General features: G+C 44.1%; 1 non-coding gene and 1 pseudogene across 1 annotated transcript; both read left to right on the top strand.

Annotated features, from left to right (window-relative positions):
- Positions 1–5852: 5852 nt before the first annotated feature.
- LOC112440639 (U4 spliceosomal RNA) lies at positions 5853–5999 on the top strand. The gene has a single exon (XR_003028649.1). It is a non-coding gene; the product is annotated as a U4 spliceosomal RNA (small nuclear RNA).
- A 7565-nt stretch (positions 6000–13564) lies between these two features.
- On the top strand, positions 13565–17688 carry LOC129398209 (zinc finger protein 195-like; annotated as a pseudogene).
- Positions 17689–20681: the final 2993 nt, after the last annotated feature.

Genomic DNA, 20681 nt, shown 5'->3' with positions numbered 1-20681 from the left:
TATGAACCCAGAAGGTGGAGGTTGCAGTGAGCTGAGATCACGCCACTGCACTCCAGCCTGGGCGGCAGAGTGAGACTCCATCTCAAAAAAAAAAAAAAGAGGAAAACAATGGATAAAAATGAACAGAACATCAAAGAAGAGTGAGACACCATTAGATGCACCAACATACACATAATAGTAGTACCAGAAGGAGAGGAGAGAGAAAGAGATGGAAAAAAATATTCAAAGAAATAATTGAATACATTGACACACGGAGGGGAACACCACACATTCGGGCCTGTCAGCAGGGGACAGGGGGAGGGAGAGCATCAGGAAAAATAGCTAATGCATGTGGAGCTTAATACCTAGGTGACGGGTTGATAGGTGCAGCAAACCACCATGGCACACGTTTACCTATGTAACAAACCTGCACAGCCTGCACATGTACCCTGGAACTTAAAATAAAAAATTAAAAAAAGAAATAATGGCTGAAAACTTCCCAAAGTTGATGGAAAATAGTAATCTACACATCCAAGACTTGGCCTACTTTCTCCTTGTTGCTGATAGTAAAATGCAAAAGGGAAGAAACAGAGGAAGGAACTGTTAAGCGAAAAGTAATCAGAACTTCATGGAATGCTCTGTTTATTCACATTGCAAAAGATGAGAAAGTGTGCTCTGGATAAAGCATCAAGGCTGTGGCTCAGCAACCATTTGCTAAGGAGATCAGGCCTGTGACTCATGGATCCAACCATCTCAGCAGAAGGTAGGCATGTAACTCTCCAGGAAGAATCTGTGACAAACCTTCGTGTCTAGTGGCGTGGATTCCCTTGACATAACAGAAGGCAGGGTTTCTGAGAATTTTATACCAACACAAACACAGCCAGTCTGGACTGAATGAGACAGAGATGGAATAAAATGGAGGAAGAATGACTCTGAAGGCGGAGCCATAGATGCAGAGGCCAGAAAGTGTAAAGCCAGGGCTATCATAGAGGCCCAGAAGACACAGCATGGAGCCACAGAGGATTACTCTCAGGCTTTGAAACCTAATGGAATTGGCCCTGTTAGATTGCAAAGTTGCTTTAGACCAATAACCCCCTCTTTTCCTTCCATTTATTTCCCTTTCGGAATGGAACTATATTCATCCTATGCCTGCTCCATCATTGCATTTAGAAAAGAGATCACTTGTTTTCTAGGTTTAACAGGTCTATGAACAGAGAGGAATTTTGTCGAAAGATGGATCATTCCCAGAGTCTCGCCCATACCTTTTTAGATAATTTAGATGAGGAAATTTGGGACTTCTCGAGTTGATATTTAAATGAGATTTGGGATTTAGAGTTGATACTGGAAGGGTTAAGACTTTTGGGAGTCTTGGGGTAGGGTGAACGTATTGTTCACATGGGGTGGGTGTGAATTTTGGGTGCCAGTGAGTAGACTGTACTAGGTTGAACAGTGTCACCTCAAAATTCGTGTCCATGCGGAACCTCAGAATGTAGCCCGGTTTGGAAACAGGGTCTTTGAAGATATAATTAGTTAAGTTAGGATGAGGTCCTGAGATCAGGATGGGTCCTGACTCCAATATGACAGGTGTCCTAGAAGAAAGGACACACAGAGACAGACACAGGGAGGATGCCACGTGACGAAGGCAGAGATTGGAGTCCTGCATCTACAAGCCAACGAATGCCCAGGGATGCCAGCAGCTACGAGAAGCATGAGAGAGGGGTAGGATGGTTTACCCTTTGGGGCCTCCAGAAGAACCAACCCTGATGACATCTTGATTTTGAACTTCTGTCCTCTTGAACTGTGACATGTAAAAAAGTTCTGTTGTTTTAAGGCACCCAGTTTGTGGTCATCTGCTACAGTGGCCCTAGGAAATAAGTACAAATGTCAAGTCCATTCAACAAGGGAAGAACTGTCTTTTCAAAAATGATGCTGAGACAACTGGGTATCTGCATGTAAAAGAAGGAAGTTGGACCCATACCTTACATCACACACAAAAATTCACTCAACATGGTTTCCAATACCTAACTGTAAGAATTAAAATCAGCCGGGTGTCATGGCTCATGCCTGTAATCCCAACACTTTGGGAGGCCGAGGTGGGCAGATCACCTGAGGTTGGGAGTTCGAGACCAGCCTGACCAATATGAAGAAACACCGTGTCTACTAAAAATACAAAATTAGCCAGGCGTGGTGGTGTATGCCTGTAATCCCAGCTACTTGGGAGGCTGAGGCAGGAGAATTGCTTGAACCCGGGAGACGGAGGTTGTGGTGAGCTGAGATCGTGCCATTGCACTCCAGCCTGGGCAACAAGAGTAAAACTCCGTCTCAAAAAAAAAAAAAAAAAAAAAAAAAAAGAACTAAAATTATAAAACTTTCATAAGAAAACCATATAGGTAAACCTTCGTGACCTTGGATTAGGCAATGGTTTCTTAAACATGACACCAGAAGCAAAAGCAAATAAAGAAAAAACAGATAAACTGGAATTTATCAAAATTAAAACTGTATTTTTTATTTAAAAAATTTTGTAGTCTGGGCACAGTGGCTCATGCCTGTAATCCCAGCACTTTGGGAGGCTGAGGTGGGTGGATCATGAGGTCAAGAGTTCAAGACCAGCCTGGCCAAGATGGTGAAACCCCGTCTCTACTAAAAATACAAAATTTACCTGGGTGCGGTGGCAGGCCCCTGTAATCCCAGCTACTCTGGAGGCTGAGGCAGAAGAATCGCTTGAACCTGGGCTGCAGAGGTTGCAGTGAGCCGAGATCTCGCCACTGCACTCCAGCCTGGGCGATAGAGTGAGACTCCGTTTCAAAAAAAAAAAATTATGCTGTAAGGGACACCATTAAGAAAGTGAAAGGACAAGCCACAGAATTGGAGAAAACATTTCCAAATCACTTATCTGATAAATGACTTATATCAAGAAAATACAAAAAGTAACTCCTAGGTCGGGCATGGTGGCTCATTCCTGTAATCCTAGGACTTTGGGAGGCCACGGTAGCCAGGTCACCTGAGGTCAGGAGCTCAAGACCAACCTGGGCAACATGGTGAAACTCCAGCTCTCCAAAAAAAGAAAAAGAAAAAAAATACAAAAAATTAGCTGGACATGGTGGTGCACATTTGCGGTCCCAGCTACTCAGGAGGCTGAGGTGGGAGGATCTCTTGAACCTGAGATGTGGAGGCTGCAGTGAGCCGAGATGGTGCCACTGTACTCTAACCTGGGTGACAGAGTGAGACTCTGTCTCAAAAACAAAAACCAAAAAACAGAAAAACAAAAAACAAAGACAGATTTAAAAAAAAAAAGTAACCCCTACAACTCAACAATAAGAAGACAAATAACCCAATTTAAAAATGGGCAAACGATCTAAATAGACATTTATCCAAATAAGAGATAAAAATGGCCAAAAAGCAAACAAAAAGATGCTCATCATTAGTCACCAATAATCATCGAGGGGTGAATTTTATGGTTTTCGAGTTAGAGTTCGCATAAAAAGCAGCTGTGTAAAATAACATGTATGGAATTATATTTTTAGGACTATGACATGTAAAAATGTAATATACTTGACAATAACAGCACAAAGGAGGCAGGTGGGAGCAAAGCTATATGGGAGTGAGGAAATAACAGCAGATGGGAACTGAAATCCATAGGAAGAAATCAAGAGGAACAGGAAGGGTAAATAAGATTAATATAACTAACTCTATAAATATGTACTTGGTCTTCTTCTCTCAGGTTCTTTCAAAGTAATAATTATAGCCAGGTACAGTGGCTTATGCCTGTAATCCCAGGACTTTGGGAGGTCAAGATGGGCCAGGAGTTCGAGACCAGCCTGGGCAAAATAGTGAGACCTCGTCTCAATTAAAAAAAAATTAAATAAAAATTAAAAAGTAATAATTATAACACCATACTGTTGGATTTATGATACAAAGAAGCAATATGTGTAACAATAATGTCACAAAAAGAGGGAGAAAGGAACACCACTATTTAAGAGTAAAGTTTATATATCTCACTGAACTATTTAAAATATAAATGCCTACGTATGCTGAATCAGAATTTCAGGGAAATGGCCAGACCTTTCTTAGCCCTTACAGTGCCTTTGTGTGAGTTCAAAAAAGCTTCCTTTTCTCCAATCAAAGGTAGTTCCATGCTAGGGCCAAAGGCTTAGCAAGGAAAGCGTGAGCTGGAACAACCCCCTCACCCTAGTGCAGTGAATAACCTATACAGCTGTCTGAGGGAGGTGGCCCCAGGCATGACCCACATATTTATTTTAAAATGGCTCCTCTAATAATTCTAATGGACAATGAGTGTTGAGAACTACTGGGTTAGGGAAGCATTCAAAAAGAATCTATTCTAAAGTATCAGAAAACTGATTAAATACGAGAGATAATTGTTGGAGAGGATTTAGAGGGAAGATTTTCAGGTTTTTTAATCCCAGGGACTGAGAAATTGGTAACAGAAATAGAGGAGATGGAAGGAAAAACCTGATTTGGAGGGAATGAATTCACTTTTAATTATTTTGATTTTGGGCCAGGCATGGTGGCTCATGCCTGTAATCCCAGCACTTTGGGAGGCCAAGGTGGGTGGATCACTTGAGGCCAGGAGTTCGAGACCAGCCAGCCCAACATGGCGAAACCCCGTCTCTACTAAAAATACAAAAACTATCTGGGTGTGGTGGTGGTGCACGTCTGTAATCCCAGCTACTCAGGAGGCTAAGGCACGAGAATTGCTTGAACCTGGGAGGCGGAGGTTGCAGTGAGCCGAGATTGGGCCATTGCACTCCAGCCTGGGCAACAAAGCAAGACTGTCTCAAAACAAAAACAAAGGCCGGGCATGGTGGCTCACGCTTGCAATCCCAGCACTTTGAGAGGCTGAGGCAGGCGGATCACGAGGTCAGGGGATTGAGACCATCCTGGCTAACACGGTGAAACCCCATCTCTACTAAAAATACAAAAAAATTAGCAGGGCGTGGTGGCGGGCGCCTGCAGTCCCAGCTACTTGGGAGGAGGAGGCAGGAGAATGGTGTGAACCTAGGAAGCGGAGCTTGCAGTGAGCCGAGATCGTGCCACTGCACTCCAGCCTGGGCGACAGAGCAAGACTCCATCTCAAAAACAAAAAACAAACAAACAAAAAAAACCAAAAAAAAAAAAACCAACAACAAAACAAAAAACAAACAAAAAAATTATGTTGAATTTGAGGCCATGGCAAGATATTACATTGCAGTTGGAATGCCACACTGAGAACTGAAAGATAGATGGTTCTGAACTCAAAAACTTTGTATTTAGGAAGCACCACATAGCACAGTGATAATGAAAATAGATACCCCGTATAAAGAGCCTACTCAGTGCTTTACCCAGTGCTGGACAGTGTGTATAAATACGAGCAGCAGTTGGCATGAGGCTGATGGAAGATGGTCACTCATAAGCAATTATTTACCCTAAAAACACATGTGTTTGGCCAGTGACCTGGACTGGACTGGATGAAGGCCAGGGTCAGAAAGTGAAGTGTGACTGGGAGGATGGAGGTGGCCTGTAAGTGATGCCAGCAGGTGGCTGAGGAGGATGCCACCACTTGAGGTTCCAGGGCACCACCCTGGGACCTTGAAACAGGTGAGGCTCAGTATTATTGTGACAAATGGGTGATTAAAATGACAATGGCTTCCCAAGTTCCATGGCCAGCTGTCATGGGGTCTCATGTGGGACAAACCCCTTTCCGCCCCTCATCCCCACTACAGTGTGTCTGGCATTGACATTCACCAAAACCAGAAGCCTGAGTGTGTTTGTGTCTGGGTTCATTGGACTGGCCCTGGTTGATGAATTGGCTCAAGATTCAAAACTTTTGTGATTTGGCCCATGGATACTTTCCTGCAGAAAAAAAAAAAGGCCAGAGCTTTGCACAGTGGCAGTATTGTAGCCAATGAGGTTTATCCAAGGCATGATTATTGCTAATTGAAACTCAAAAAAAGCTTGGGGGGAGAAAAAGGCCAGCATGAAGAAAAAGAGGAAGGTACAGAATGATTGGAATTGGCAGGTTATTGGAGGAGGGGCACACAGCAAGTCCCACTCCATAGCATAAAGGACACTTAACTGTATGGGCATACACACAGCTATAGTTGTCCCCATGGGCCTCAGTGCTGTGGACAGGCCCAGCCAGTCTCAGGGCTTGGCCAGACTGGTGAGCAGGTGTAGACAGGTAGCCAGCCTACATTTGTGCCATACCACAAGGCTACCATTTCTGTAAGGCCACCTCCTAGGGCATCTGAGCTGGTTGATAGCATCATTATGCTCAAGCCACCCTGGAAGTTTGCGCATAGGTCAAATCCAGAGCCAGGAAGCCGAATGCCATGAAAGAGAGGCTCACTCTCTCCTTCCTTAGCTGAAATGGCAGATGATTGATGCCTGCTGGGGTCTTTTGTATTCCAAATGGTCCCATGAGGAATACAGCAGAATGGATTCTGTTTACGGTCTCTCTGACTACATGAGCGGCACAAACCATTTCAGAGTTTCTCAATAGGTCAGGAAAACAGAAATTGTTCTATGATTTTCCTTGCCTGCAAAGTATGAGGCTGGGAGGGTCAAAAAATGATGCCAACGAAGCAGGCTAGCATGAGACAGCAGAGGCTTTGGTGCAGTGTTGGGGAAGAGGAAGAAGACTGTGGACTTGGCCAGCACTGGGGGAGGATGGGAATGGCGCTGCAGGCTCAGAACTTTGGCTCCTCTGACTGTAAAAGCTGGAATTCACCTCTAGAAGGAGAAAGTTTCTTTGCAACACCAAGTTAGCCAAGAGGAACGAATGCGGAGCCCCTGCAAGCTCTTCCTTCTTGCCTGACTGGGAATCTCAGAGCTTGTGAGTTAGTTACTGAATAACTGGTAGCAGCAGCTGACGTGACCCATAGGCCTTTCATAGAATCAGCAGTTTAAAGAACTGCAGCCAGACAGTGAGTCCAAGGTCAAAAGTTGGGAGAAACCAGATCCTGGGCTTCATTGCAGAGCTGCAGGGCAGGGAGAAACCAGTCCAACACATGTAATGCAGGAGCAAGTATATGAAGCAGAAGGGAAGAAAGGAATGTGTGCAGGATTGAAATCTGCCCTCAGCTCGGGCACAATGGCTCACGCCTGTAATCCCAGCACTTTGAGAGGCCAAGGCGGGCGGATCACCTGGGGTCAGGAGTTCAAGACCAGCCTGACCGACATGGAGAAACCCCGTCTCTACTAAAAATACAAAATTAGCTGGGTTTGGTGGTGCATACCTGTAATGCCAGCTAACTCAGGAAGCTGAGGCAGGAGAATCACTTGAACCCAGGAGGCGGAAGTTGCGGTGAGCCGAGATCGTGCCATTGCACTCCAGCCGGGGTAACAAGAGTGAAACTCCATCACAAAAAAAAAAAAAAAGAAAGAAAAAAAAGAAATCTGCCCTCAGATTGTCTTGATGCAGTGGGTACTGAGCCATCACCTACCCAACTGAGCTGGACATGATGAGTTTTGTGCCTTTAGAGTGTCTATAAACATAGACCCTTGGAGTGGATCATGAGTTGTCATCCCCTAATTCCTCTTGTCTTCTACTTCTAACATGCCAAGAGGCATGTTACTAATTATATGGCTCCTTTGCAAAACCTCCCAAGGGGCCTGCCTTCCTCTCGCTATTCCCGTGGGCGGAGTTCGCTTAGCACTTAAGCACATCTATTTTTTCACTTAACTTGCTCCACTGAGAGTATTTCCATAGCTCTTTCTCTTCACTAGATTGTGATTTATTGAGGGTAGAGCCATTTCGTATTCAGTTGTATTTATGTTAGCAGGGCTCGACTCAGTATTGGGTGCATAGGAAGTACTCAACAAACACCTAGCAAATGAAGGACTCATTGAACCCCAGTTTCAAGGCATACTTACATTAACCTGGCCCTCCTCTCCTTCTGCAGTCTCACCTCCCATTCACTCTTAGCTCCAGCCACTTCTTTCTACCTGAAGTTCCCAGCCAAGAACACAGCCCTTTGTGTCTACATCTTTGTGCTTTCTCTACTGCTCTCCCAACATTCTGAAATTCTCTTCTTCCCTCTCTTTGCTTTTGGACATGCAATTTCACCCTTACCTCTCCATCCACTGGACTGGGAGCTCCTTGAAGGCAGGACAGTGGGCTTATTTTTATTTCCCACAGAGCCGGTCTGGTGCCTAGCACTCAGCAGAGGCTCAATTGGTGTTTGCTCAGGGAAGGAATGAATTACTCTGGCTTTGACTGAAACTATGTTCTGGCCTCCATCAGGCAGCTCCGCATTATGTCTTAGTTAATTGCCATTTGTTTAGGAGGATTTGCTCAGGAAGGAGGAGATGAGTAACTAACCAGTGGGAAAAGTCAGTATTAAATGGGGCTTTGAGCAGGAGTAGTTTGAAAATTGTTGGCTTAATGAAGAGTGGCTAGCTACTTCCATTTCACCAGGTCCACACAGTTAATAGGGTGAAGCCATCTTGGATTTGTTATAGGGGATGTCCTGGCTCTCCCTTATTCCACAAGAGCCAAATGGGTTCAGGAAAGAGGTCAGTGTGGAGAGACATCTCCACCCCACTCTCTGTTCCTGCCCCAGCCCTGGAACAATGCCAGATATACACAAAATTATGAAGTGGATAAGGTTTGGCTTTGTCCGTGTCCTATTAATACTTGTATGTCTCTTTTCCCTCGTTGTCTCCTTCTAACTCTTTCCCAGTTTATAGACTAAATGTTTCTGCTCTGTTTTCATCCCTCCAGGATGGAGGGAAGGGAATATAATATGATTAATCAGTAACCAGGGATGAAAAACTCTAACCCTCTCAGAGGCCAAGGGAAACAAGCCAAGTTGGCTGGGTAGGGACAAAGTGACCATGTCCTAGTGAAAGGGGCAGCTGCTTCCCTGCTCAGGTGGTTGGTTGTTCACAGGGACCATGGGCCCAGGGCTGCGTGATCTTGTGTCTTGCAAAATCGCCCTTGCTATGAGCCTTGACATTGCCAGGAAAAACTGTTAAAGACCAAGAAAAGGGCAAAAGAGATTATTGGGTGTCCTTTCAGTGGATTGTAGGGTGTAGTCTCACACATTCTCTAAGGATGATGTTACTCTATAGGAGCTTGTGCGGTCGACAGATTTTTTTTTTTTTTTTGAGACAGAATCTTGCTCTGTCGCCCAGGCTGGAGTGCAGTGGCATGATCTCTGCTCACTGCAGCATTCGACTCCTGAGCTTAAGCGATTCTCCTGCCTGAGCCTCCCGAGTAGCTGGGATTACAGGCACCCACCACCATACTCTGCTAATTTTTGTATTTTTAGTAGAGACAGGGTTTCACCATGTTGGCCAGGCTGCTCTCAAACTCCTGACCTCAAGTGATCCATCCGCCTCGGCCTCCCAAAGTGCTGAGATTACAGGCGTGAGCCACTGCGCCCAGCCCCATGGATCTTGAGATGGGGAGATTGTTCCTGATTATACAGGTAGGCCCAGAGTAATTACAGGGGTCCTTATAAGTGAAAGAGGGAGGCAGAGAGTCAGAGTCAAAGGTGTGACCATGGAAGCAGAGAACCTGAGATGATGCAAAGTGAAAAGCACACAACCAAAACCATTACTGGCTTTGGAAATGGAGGAATAGGCCATGAGCCAAGGAATGTGAGTAGCCTCTAGAAGGTAGAAAAAGCAGCCAGGCACAGTGGCTCACAGCTGTAATCCCAGCACTTTGGGAGGCCAAGGCAGGCAGATCATCTGAGGTCAGGAGTTCGAGACCAGCCTGGCCAACATGGTGAAACCCTGTCTCTATTAAAATACAAAATGCAGGGCGTGGTGGCTCACGCCTGTAATCCTAGCCCTTTGGGAGGCTAAAGTGGGCAGATCACTTGAGGTCAGGAGTTCGAAAACAGCCTGGCCAACATGGTGAAACCCTGTCTCTACTAAAAATACAAAAAAAATTAGCTGGGTGTGATGGCGGGCACCTGTAATCCCAGCTGCTTGGGATGCTGAGGCTGGAGAATTGCTTGAACCCGAGAGGTGGAGGCTGCAGTGAGCTGAGATTGCGCCACTGTACTCCAGCCTGGGCAACAGAATGAGACTCCATCTCAAAAAAAAAAAAAATTAACCAAGACTGGTGACGCGTGCCTGTAATCCCAGCTACTCAGGAGGCTGAGGCAGGAGAATCGCTTGAACAGGGAGTTGCCCAAGATTGCGCCACTGCACTCCAGCCTGGGTGACAGAGAGAGACTCCCTCTCAAAAAAAAAAGGTAGAAAAAGTGAAGAAATGGGTTTCTCCTAGAGCCTCTGGAAGGAACACAGCCCCACCAACACCTTGATTTCAGCCAAGTAAACCCATTTAGGGCTTCTGTCCTCCAACTGTCAGATACTCCAACTGAACTGTAAGATAAATTTCTGTTGCTTTAAGCTATGGAGTTTATGGGTAATCTGCTACAGCAGCAATAGGAGGCCAGATTGTTTTATTGCCTTTAGGGTAGAAGTTAAGTTGTAGAAATTGGCAGCAATACAAATGCTTCTTGTCCATAGTAATGCAAATGATTTCTGTTCATAGAACTTTAAAAATACTTTGTCCAGCCGGGCGCAGTGGTTCATGCCTATAATCCTAGCACTTTGGGAGGCCGAGGCAGGCAGATCGCTTGAGCTCAGGAGTTTGAGATCAGCCTGAGCAACATGGTGAAACCTGATGTCTACAAAAAATACAAAAAAAATAGCCTGGCATGGTGGCGCATGTTTGTAATCCCAACTACTCAAGAGACTGAGGCAGGAGGATTGCTTGAACTCGGGAGGTCGAGGCTGCCGTGAGCTGAGATGATGCCACTGCACTCCAGCCTGGGTGACAGAGTGAGAGCTTGTCTCAAAAAACAAACAAACAAAAAAACCTTGTCCCGTGGAGAATATAAACCTCTGTAGGTAAAATTCTCATTAGAATTTGTTTCAACATCTTATTGGTTCCTTTATTAATTGAGTTGAATAAAATATTTGATGCATGTTAATTTGATATTTGTGTAAGTTCATGTTATCAACTTTTTTTTAAAAAAAAAACTCTACTTTAACAATGATACGTTCATATTCTGCACCCCTGTGCCTTTGAATTTAAGCTGTAGTCATACTTTTGAATCCACTGTGACATCACTCACTAATTTGATTTCTATTTTTCAAGCAGTTAATTATCACACATTTCAAGAAGGCATGTGCTAGCAAGGCCTGCAGTTGGGATCCCAATGGGAAGGTGTTATATTTACCAAGATTTTGGTTACGATGAGCTACTGCATTTGGACTTGAGAAAGTGTCAAACAGTATATTTTTTCAACAGCTAAAGACTTAAGGAGTATTTTCTACTGAGCCAATAGATATGCATTTTAACACTTTTTTTCCTGATAGTGATAGTTCATACTAATATCTACCATGTTACTGCTGAACATATTTATCAACAGGGAGTGGGAAGATCAAAAGCACTATGTGCATGAGTAACTAACTAGTCAGCCTTGCAAATCGCTGCCAACATGGGGCAGGGCTGGGTGGTGCATGAACCAGCAGCTAAGCGATGGAGTGGGAAGGACGGAGGCTTGCTCCAAGCAGCTTGCAGCAGGTGCAGTGAGACATAGTAAATGCTGCTGCTGCTACAAAATGCAGAGGCCAGCCTCATAGTTGGGACACCGAGGCTCAGAGATGTGAAGTGGCTTACTCGGGGTCTCACTGAGAGTGAATGACTGAGTGCCAAACCCAGGTCTTTCTCAGCCAAACCTCGGCTTTTTGGTTACATTGCATATTTCAGGCTGGAAATATGCTGGACAGTGCTTGTAGTGTAGTGTTGTCAGTAGGAGAAGTACCACCTCAAGGAGCTGTGGGTTGTCACAATGATTGCGGGACCCTACCACCCTTTAGGGGGCATGGGGCCAGGGTTGCTATGTTGTTCTGCAATGAATGTGACAATCCTGTAAAATAAAGACTTGTCCAGCTTTCGAATGTATCCTCAGATATTCATGTAGGTGAAAAACTGTCCATAATTATCTGAGCCTAAAACTCAGATAATGACTTAAAAAACATGTCAAAAATTAACACAGTTAATTTCCCTGGAATACAACTACCATATAAAAGATTATTGTACTTTGTTTCATTCACAGTTTTACCTAGAGCTGTTCACCAATGTGGAAAATTATGTCAGGGACAGCAGAGACAGTCTGTTTGTAGAGGAAATTATCTAGCATTCCATTACATGTTCTAATACAGCTGTGCCCAGAATTTATTATTGTTTTCCTTATATTTAGTTATTAATTATTCTATTTGTAATCATTGTAATTATTATTTTAGTTTGAGACAGAGTCTCGCTCTGTTGCCCACGCTGGAGTGCAATGGTGTGATCACGGCTCACTGCAGCCTCAACCTCCCAGGCCCAAGCAATCCTGAATGATCCTCCCGCTTCAGCCTCCCAAGTAACTGGGACCATAGGCATGTGCCACCACACCTGGCTATTATTTTTTTTTTAATTTTTGTAGAGACAGGGTCTTCCTATGTTTCTCAGGCTGTTCTTGAACTCCTGGGCTCAAGCGATCTTCCCACCTTGGCCTCCCAAAGTTCTGGGATTACAGGCATGAGTTACTGTGCCGGGCCAGTAATTATTTATTATAAATTACTATCCTTTTATTTCTCCTTTATATCATAGAGGCAATATATTGATTATCTTTTTTTTTTTTTTTAGAGATAGGGTCTCACTATGTTGCCCAGGCTGGAGGGCAGTGGCTATTCACAGGTATGAGCATGGCATATTACAGCCTCAAACTCCAGGGACTCAAGCAGATCCTCTTGCCTCAGCCTCCTGAGTAGCTGGGACTACAGGTGGGCACCACCGTGCTTGGCTTGATTATCTTTTGAAATTAAATTTAATTTCATTGTAGTAAAGGGGATGATATAAAATATTTATTATAAAGGTGGAGGAATTCAATGGAGTTGAGAACTATTATGGTGAAAAGAGTATTTGGTCAGGAAGTTGCAAAACGTTGAGAATCTTGGTTCTGCCACTTATTTCGAGCATGTCACAACCCCTCCAAGATGGCTTCCTTCTAGGTAAAACATAACCTCAGTCTTCTACTTTCCAGAGTACTTGCTGTATTAGCTAAATGAGATCATGCAAATACCGTACAGGTGTAAGGATTATCTCTCTATGTCGCTCATGAATAGAACTTGCTTGTTTGGGATTAAACTGAATTCTTAACAATGCTCTTATCACATTCATGGTGGATAAATTCAGACTTTAAATTGTTTGCCTAAAAGCCTTAAATAGGCACTTGACAAAAGAAGATATCCAAACCAAATGGCTGATAAGTTCCTGGAAAGGTGCTTTAGTTATTAGGGAAATGTAAATTAAAAGAACAAGGCAATAAATACTATTACTCACATACCACGATAACTAAATGAAAAATAACATACCAATTGTTGTAAAGAACATGAAACTCTCATATATTGCTGATGGGAATGTAAATTAGTACAACACTTTGGAAAGCTGGCAGTATCAGTGAAAGCAATCCTATGACCCAGCAATTTCACTCTTAGTTATGAAGCCAACAGAAATGTATGCATATATTTCCCAAAAACTAAATACAAGAATGGGCTGTGATCGGCAGACCTGTGATCTGTAGGTACTTGGAGATCCGTAGGGAGAACACCAGGACACCCTAGAAGCTGGGAAATGAGTCTGTTGACTTTCAGGGATGTGGCTGTATTCTCTCCAGAGGAGTGGGGATGTCTGGACCCTGCACAGCAGAATTTGTATAGGGATGTGATGTTAGAGAACTACAGAAACCTGGCCTCCCTGGGTTTTGCTATATCTAAGTCAGACGTGATCACCTGCCTGGAGCAAAGGAAAGAGCCCTGGAATGTGAAGAGACAGGAGCCAGGAGCCAAACAACCAGTTATGTCTTCTCATTTCACTCAAGACCTTTTGCCAGAGCAGGGCATAACAATTCATTCCAGGCCGGGCGCGGTGGCTCACACCTGTAATCCCAGCACTTTGGGAGGCTAAGGCGGGCAGATCATGAGGTCAGGAGTTTGAGACCAGCCAGTTCAAGACCAGCCTGTTCAAGACCAGCCTGGCCAACATGGTGAAAATCTGTACTAAAAATACAAAAATTAGCTGGGTATGGTGGTGCGCACCTGTAATCCTGCTACTCAGGAGGCTGAGGCAGGAGAATTGCTTCAACCCAGGAGACGGAGGTTGCAGTGAGTGGAGATTGCACCACGACACTCCAGACTGGGCAACAGAGCAAGACTCCGTCTTGGAAAAAAAAAAAAAGATTCATTCCAGAAAGTGATACTGAGAAGATATGGAAGCTGTAGCCTTGAGAATTTACATTTAAGGAAAGACAGGAAAAGTTTGGGTGGACATCATTCATATACACTTTTCCATGGAAGATTAAGAACTCTGAAATGTAAGAGGCATGAAGAAAATCTAGGTGGACAGGCCATTTGTGGTTTACTTTTAGGTTATGTAAGTGATGCATGAGAGACAGGGTTTTACAATGTTGCCTAGGCTGGTCTTGAACTCCCGGTCTCAAGTGATCCTCCTGCCTTGGCCTCCCATAGTGTTGGGATTTCAAGCGTGAGCCACTGTGCCTGGCCTATTTCTCACTTTCATATATGATCTCTTCCTTTATTTTCATGGGTGCAGTTCACAGTCTATAGTTTTTATTCTTAGTTACCTAACTATAGCCAAGTCCTTGGTCATTCTCTCTAGAAAATTCTCAGAGACTGTGGAAGCTTTTGTTTTTGTTTTGTTTGTTTTGTAGCAATGGGGTCTCACTATGTTGCCCAGGCCGGTCTCAAAATCCTGGACTTGAGCCATCCTCCTGCCTCAGCCTCCCAAAGTGCTGGAATTACAGGTGTGAGCCACTGTGCCTGGTCTGCGGAAGCTTGTGGTTTGAAACATTTCTTCAGTGATTTTGGATGCAAACTTTATTCTGTGTTCAGAGTGGCCAGAAATGGAACTGTTACCACTTCCTGCCTCTGTAGTTTCTTCCACGCCATCACCATCAGCACTAGAAACTCCAGGTGCACGAAGAGTCAAAGTCCTAAAGCACTTCAGTGACTTCCGTGTTGTATGCCGTGTGTTAAACATGCTGGTAATCATCAGAGTTTGTATGCTTAGGACTAACTAGTGGAACAACAAAAACACCACAAGAACTATATATTTTTGATAATTTCAGCTAAGGTTATGACAAAGACACAGACTCAGTATTTGGAATACAGCTATCCTTTCTTTTTTTTTCTGAGACTCGCTCTGTTGCCCAGGCTGGAGTGCAATGGCATGATCTCGGCTCACTGCAACCTCCACCTGCAGGGTTCAAGCGATTCTCCTGCCTCAGCCTCCTGAGTAGCTGGGATAACAGGCACGTGCCACCACGCCCGGCTAATTTTTGTCCTTTTAGTAGAGACAGGGTTTTGCCATGTTGACCAGGCTGGTCTCGAACTCCTGACCTCAGGTGATCCATCCACCTCGGCCTCCCAAAGAGCTGGGATTACAGGCGTGAGCCAACCGTGCCCAGCCTACTGCTATCCTTTCATAATGTGTTCCAAAATTTTATTTACTTTTTTTGGCCCGGCATAGTGGCTCACACCTCTAATCCCAGCACTTTGGGAGGCCGAGGCGAGGGGAATGCTTGAGCCCAGGAATTCAAGACCCAGCCAGTACAGCATAGTGAGATCCTGTCTCTACACACACCCTCCAAACAGGCAGGCATGATGGTGCATGCCTCTAGTTCCACCTAGCTGGGAGACTGAGGTGGGAGGATCGCTTGAGTACAGGAGGTAGAGACTGCAGTGAGCCATAATTTCACCACTGCACTCCAACCTGGGTGACAGAGTGAGACCCTGTCTCAAGGAAAAAAAAAAAAAAAAATATATATATATATATATATGTAGGTAGGTATATATAGGTAGATATATATTGATATATAATTTATTTACTTTTTAAATTGTCAGATAAAATTTTATGCATTTATCATTTACAACATGATGTTTTGAAGTATATATACATTGTTGAATGCTTAATTCTAGCCAATTAAGTGCTTTACCTCACAGAGTTATGATTTTTGTAGTGACAGCACTTAACATCAAGTGTCTTAGCATTCTTCAAAGATAGAATATATCATCATTAACTACAGTCATCATGCTGTGTGACAGATCTCTTGAGCTTATTCCTTCTATCTAACTGTAATTAGGTGTGCTTTGACAGAAATCTCCCCAAACCTTCTCCCTGTAAAATCCCAGCCTCTGGTAACCACCATTCTGCTCTCTGATTCAATGAGGTCAACTTGTTTAGATTCCACATATGAGTGAGATTATGAGGTATTTGTTTTTCTGTGTCTGGCTTATTTCAATTAACATAGTGTCCTCCAGGTTCATCCACATGATTGAAAATGACAAGATTTTCTTTTCTTATGGCTGAATAATACTCCATTGTGTATATACACCACATTTTCTTTATCCATTCATTTGATTATGGATATTTTTAGGTTGATTTTTTATCTTGGCTATCATCAATAGTGCTGCAATAAACATGGAAGTTCAGTAAATAAATAGGATTCATAATGCCTGTTGTTTTCTTATATCCATATATATAAATCATGTTTCTAGGTATATAAATGTCCCATTAATCCCTTTGATCACTCTAGAAAATGCTGTTTTTTCATGAATACAAGAATGCTCAAAGAAGCACTCTTATAATAGCCCTAAACTATAAATATCCAAAATGTCTACCATGAATAAAATGGATACATTGTGGTATATTTCTACAATGGCATACTAGCACAATAGGAAAGAATGGTGTGCAACAACATAGATTAATTCACAGTGCTCAGCAAAAGGCATATATGTGAGTACATATTGTGTGATTCCTTCTATATGAAATTCAAAAGCAGATAAAATTAATCTATGATGTTAAAAATCATAATAGGAGTTACAGTGGGGGTGATTTGTGACTGGGAGGAACATGAAGGGGGGCATTAGGGAATGCTGGTAATGTTCTCTTTTTTGATCTGGAGGCTTAGTTACACAGGTGTACTCTGTGAAAATTATTTGAATGGTACATTTATGATTTGTGCATTTTTCAATTTTTGTTATAATTTGATTAATTTTTTTTTTTTTGAGATGGAGTCTTGCTCTGTCACCCAGTCTGGAGTGCAGTGGCGCAATCTCTACCTGGTGCAACCTCCGCCTCCCGGGTTTAAGCGATTTTCCTGCCTCAGCCTCTTGAGTAGCTGGGACTACAGGTGCACGCCACCATGCCCGGCTAATTTTTGTGTTTTTGGTAGAGATGGGGTTTCACCATGTTGGCCGGGCTGGTCTGGGACTCCTGACTTCAAGTGATCCACTCGCCTCAGCTTCCCAAAGTGCTGGGATTACAGGCCTGAACCACCACAGCCAGCCCATAATTTGATTATTATTTTTTTAAGTTAATTAACTAGCTGGGTGTGGTGGTACATGCCTGTAATCCCAGCTATTCAGGAGGCTGAGGCAAGAGAATCGCTTGAACCCTGGAGGCAGCGTTTGCAGTGAGCCAAGATCAGCACCACTGCACTCCCACCTGGGTGACAGAGTAAGACTCCATCTCAAAAAAATAGGCCTGGCGCGGTGGCTCATGCCTGTAATCCCAGCACTTTGGGAGGCTGAGGCTGGTGGATCACAAGGTCAGGAGATCGAGACTATCCTGGCTAACATGGTGAAACCCCGTCTCTACTAAAAATACAAAAAATTAGCCGGGTGTAGTGGCACTCCCCTGTAGTCTCAGCTACTCAAGAGGCTGAGGCAGGAGAATCGCTTGAACCCGGAAGGTGGAGGTTGTAGTGAGCCAAGATCGAGCCACTGCACTCCAGCCTGGGTGACAGAGGGAGACTCCATCTCAAAATTAAATTAAATTAAAAGTTAATTAACTAGCCAGACTAGTTACACTACTGTACACTAGGTACACTAGTGTGTACCTGTAATCCTAGCTACTTGGGAGGCCGAGGTGGGAGGATTGCTTGAGCCCAGGAGTTCAAGTCCAGCCTGGGCAACACACTGAGACCCCTGTCTCTTAAAAAAAAAAAAAACAGTTGATGAAACAAAAATAATTGTTTAGCGGCCTTGTGCCGCTTTGGTCATATGTTGTGCTCTCTCTTCTTGTGACCAAGCCCTGGCAAGTTTAAGACTCTATTTGTGACCACAAAGCTAAGGGGTCCTTACAGGGGTGAAGGTTATGATCTCAGCTCCAAGGTAACTGGTCCTGGAACCTAAACCAAGGGTGTGGGCAGGCCTACCCTTTTGCAAAATACTAGAAAGGCATTTGTAATTTTTTTTCAGTTTTTTTTGTTGTTGTTGTTTGTTTGTTGTTTTTTCCAGTTTTTTTCTTCTCATTCTGGAAGAGGAAGAGAAGTGAGAAAAGGCAGTGAGAGTGGCTCACATAAGACGAAGTTTGTGAAAACACCTTGTAAACTGCAGGTTTTCTCATTACAAAGCAGTTTTTAATAGTGGGCAACGATAAGTGGGAGAACTGGGTTTGGGAAGCAGAAAGGGTGAGGAAAAATAGAAAAAGTCATAATGAAGAGCGTCCCTCTGGTGATACCTTTTTTCCCTCCTTGCACCTGCCTTGGATCCAAGAAGAGCTTCCGGTCTTTGCTACAGTCAGCCCCGGCGTCTGTTCCCCTAGCCAGGCGGAGTCCCGCTTTCTACCGCAAGAGGGCGATATGGCCACACTGAGCTGGGACCCAATTGCAGAATTGAGAGGAGTCGCCGTGGCCTGGGTTTAATCTGGCTTTGAGGGCTAGACCCCCGACTGGCCAAACCCTCCTCTGTCCCCTCCTGCCCCAAGCCAAGCTATGGAGAAACTGTGGAGCAGAAGAGCAGGGAGGCATTTCGCAAGTTGCATTTCATCTCTGGCGCATTGAAATTTAGGGCATGGGGTTGGGAAATTTGAGGGTGATTTTTTTTCTTCCTGTGGTCTCATGGAGAATAAAATGTGCATTGCCTCTGCAAAGAGCTTGAAGACCAGGGCCAGGAATCAAAGTCCTTCTGGACCAGGGTCATGGGGGCTTTCAAAAGTGGAATGCTGGCCTGGCACGGTGGCTCACATCCGTAATCTCAGCACTTTGGGAGGTCGAGGCAGGCCGATTACTTGAGGTCAGGAGTTCAAGACCAGCCTGGCCAACATGGGGAAACCCTGTCTCTACCAAAAATACAAAAATTGGCCAGGCGTGGTGGTGGGTGCCCGTAATCCCAGTTACTCGGGAGGCTGAGGCAGGAGAATCGCTTGAACCTGGGAGGTGGAGGTTGCAGTGAGCAAAGATCCCACCACTGCACTCCAGCCTGGGCGACAGAGCGAGACTCCATCTCAAAAAAAAGAAAAGAAAAGAAAAGAAAAAAGAAATAAAGTAGAATATTGACACAATAGGCTTTTTAAAAAAACAAAATTTTCCCCACTGTTGAATGGTTTTCTCCTTCACTTTTCCTTTCCCAATGTTGCAGCCCAGTGACTTCTCTTCAACAACCCCACCTCAATCACACACATCAGAGCCAGAAGGGACCTAAAAGACCATTTGCTCCTGTGCTGCTCAAATTGTGCCCAATTGTCACTAGCACCAGAATCAGCTGTGCTTGTTAAAATGCAGATTCCAGGACCCTGACTCAGACGCCACTGGGTGGGTCAGAAACCTACATTTTAAATGGGCACACACCCTCCTCCAGTATATACGTGTGGTTATCCATGCGCACTAAATTTTGAGAAGTTCTTTAGTTCAGCTCTTTCAATTTACAAGGGAGGAACAAATCTCAGAGGTCAAGTGTCATGCCCAAGGTTATCCAGCAGATTGGCAGCATCACTAGGACTGAAATCAAGACCCTGTACCGTGACCTCACAGCAGGGTAAGTTTTTACTCCATGTTTCTGAGAGCCCTAGAGTTTTGAAGAGGTGCTTCAGAGGTTCTGCAAATATTTAATTGCAAAGTGACCTGTTTAAAAGAAAACAGAAATTTGGCATTTGCAACTTCTTATTATGTGAATCAGGATTTTAAAAAATCTTGTGGTTGCAAGGATCAGCCATCATGTTCATTTAATGTTATTGAGATCACTGCAACAGTCCTACCTTTATTACTGGCTGACTTAGATAAAATAAACGGTTGAAATGCCACTTTTATTTGTTTTATCTATTGGAATTCTTTTTAAAGTTTCATATGACAAAGCAATTCTACTGCTCTATATAAAATGTATTGGGCAATCACTAACTCTGAGAGCACAGTGTTAAGCACTGTGGAAATAAACAAAAACCACCCAAGTGAGAAGAAACAGAAGCTGTTTATTCAGCGCTTGCTTTAGCCAGGGTCTCAGCCACCATCACTCGCATTTGTCAGAGACTCAGGCAGGCAGGGCTGTGCAAAGCTTTATAGTGAAAAAAGGGAAGTCTTCAGCTATGCCTTGATTGGAGCTTGTTGGCATGGGAAAGCTAGAGGTAGGCTGACTAGAAATCGAGCATCCAGTGTGATTGGATTGGGGACCATATTTGGCTTTCTGTGCTTGGTCCTGAGTTGGAAGTGGGGGCAGAAGTTAGGGCAGCTGCACTTACTGACTTGGTCAAGTTCTGACTGTTCTGGGATGATTGCTGCAGAGGCTGTGGTTTGGCTTCCTGGATGGGTTGCTGCAGAGGTTGTGGCCCAGAGTTCTATTGTCATATATGATCTGGCCATTGTCTGTTTGTATTTTCGTTCTCTCAGCCTTATCTG

The sequence above is a fragment of the Pan paniscus genome, chromosome 6 (assembly GCF_029289425.2).
Source record: "Pan paniscus chromosome 6, NHGRI_mPanPan1-v2.0_pri, whole genome shotgun sequence".
NCBI classification, from domain to species: Eukaryota; Metazoa; Chordata; class Mammalia; order Primates; family Hominidae; genus Pan; species Pan paniscus.
Note: the sequence above shows the minus strand (reverse complement) of the source record. Positions and strands in the feature narration are given on the sequence as shown.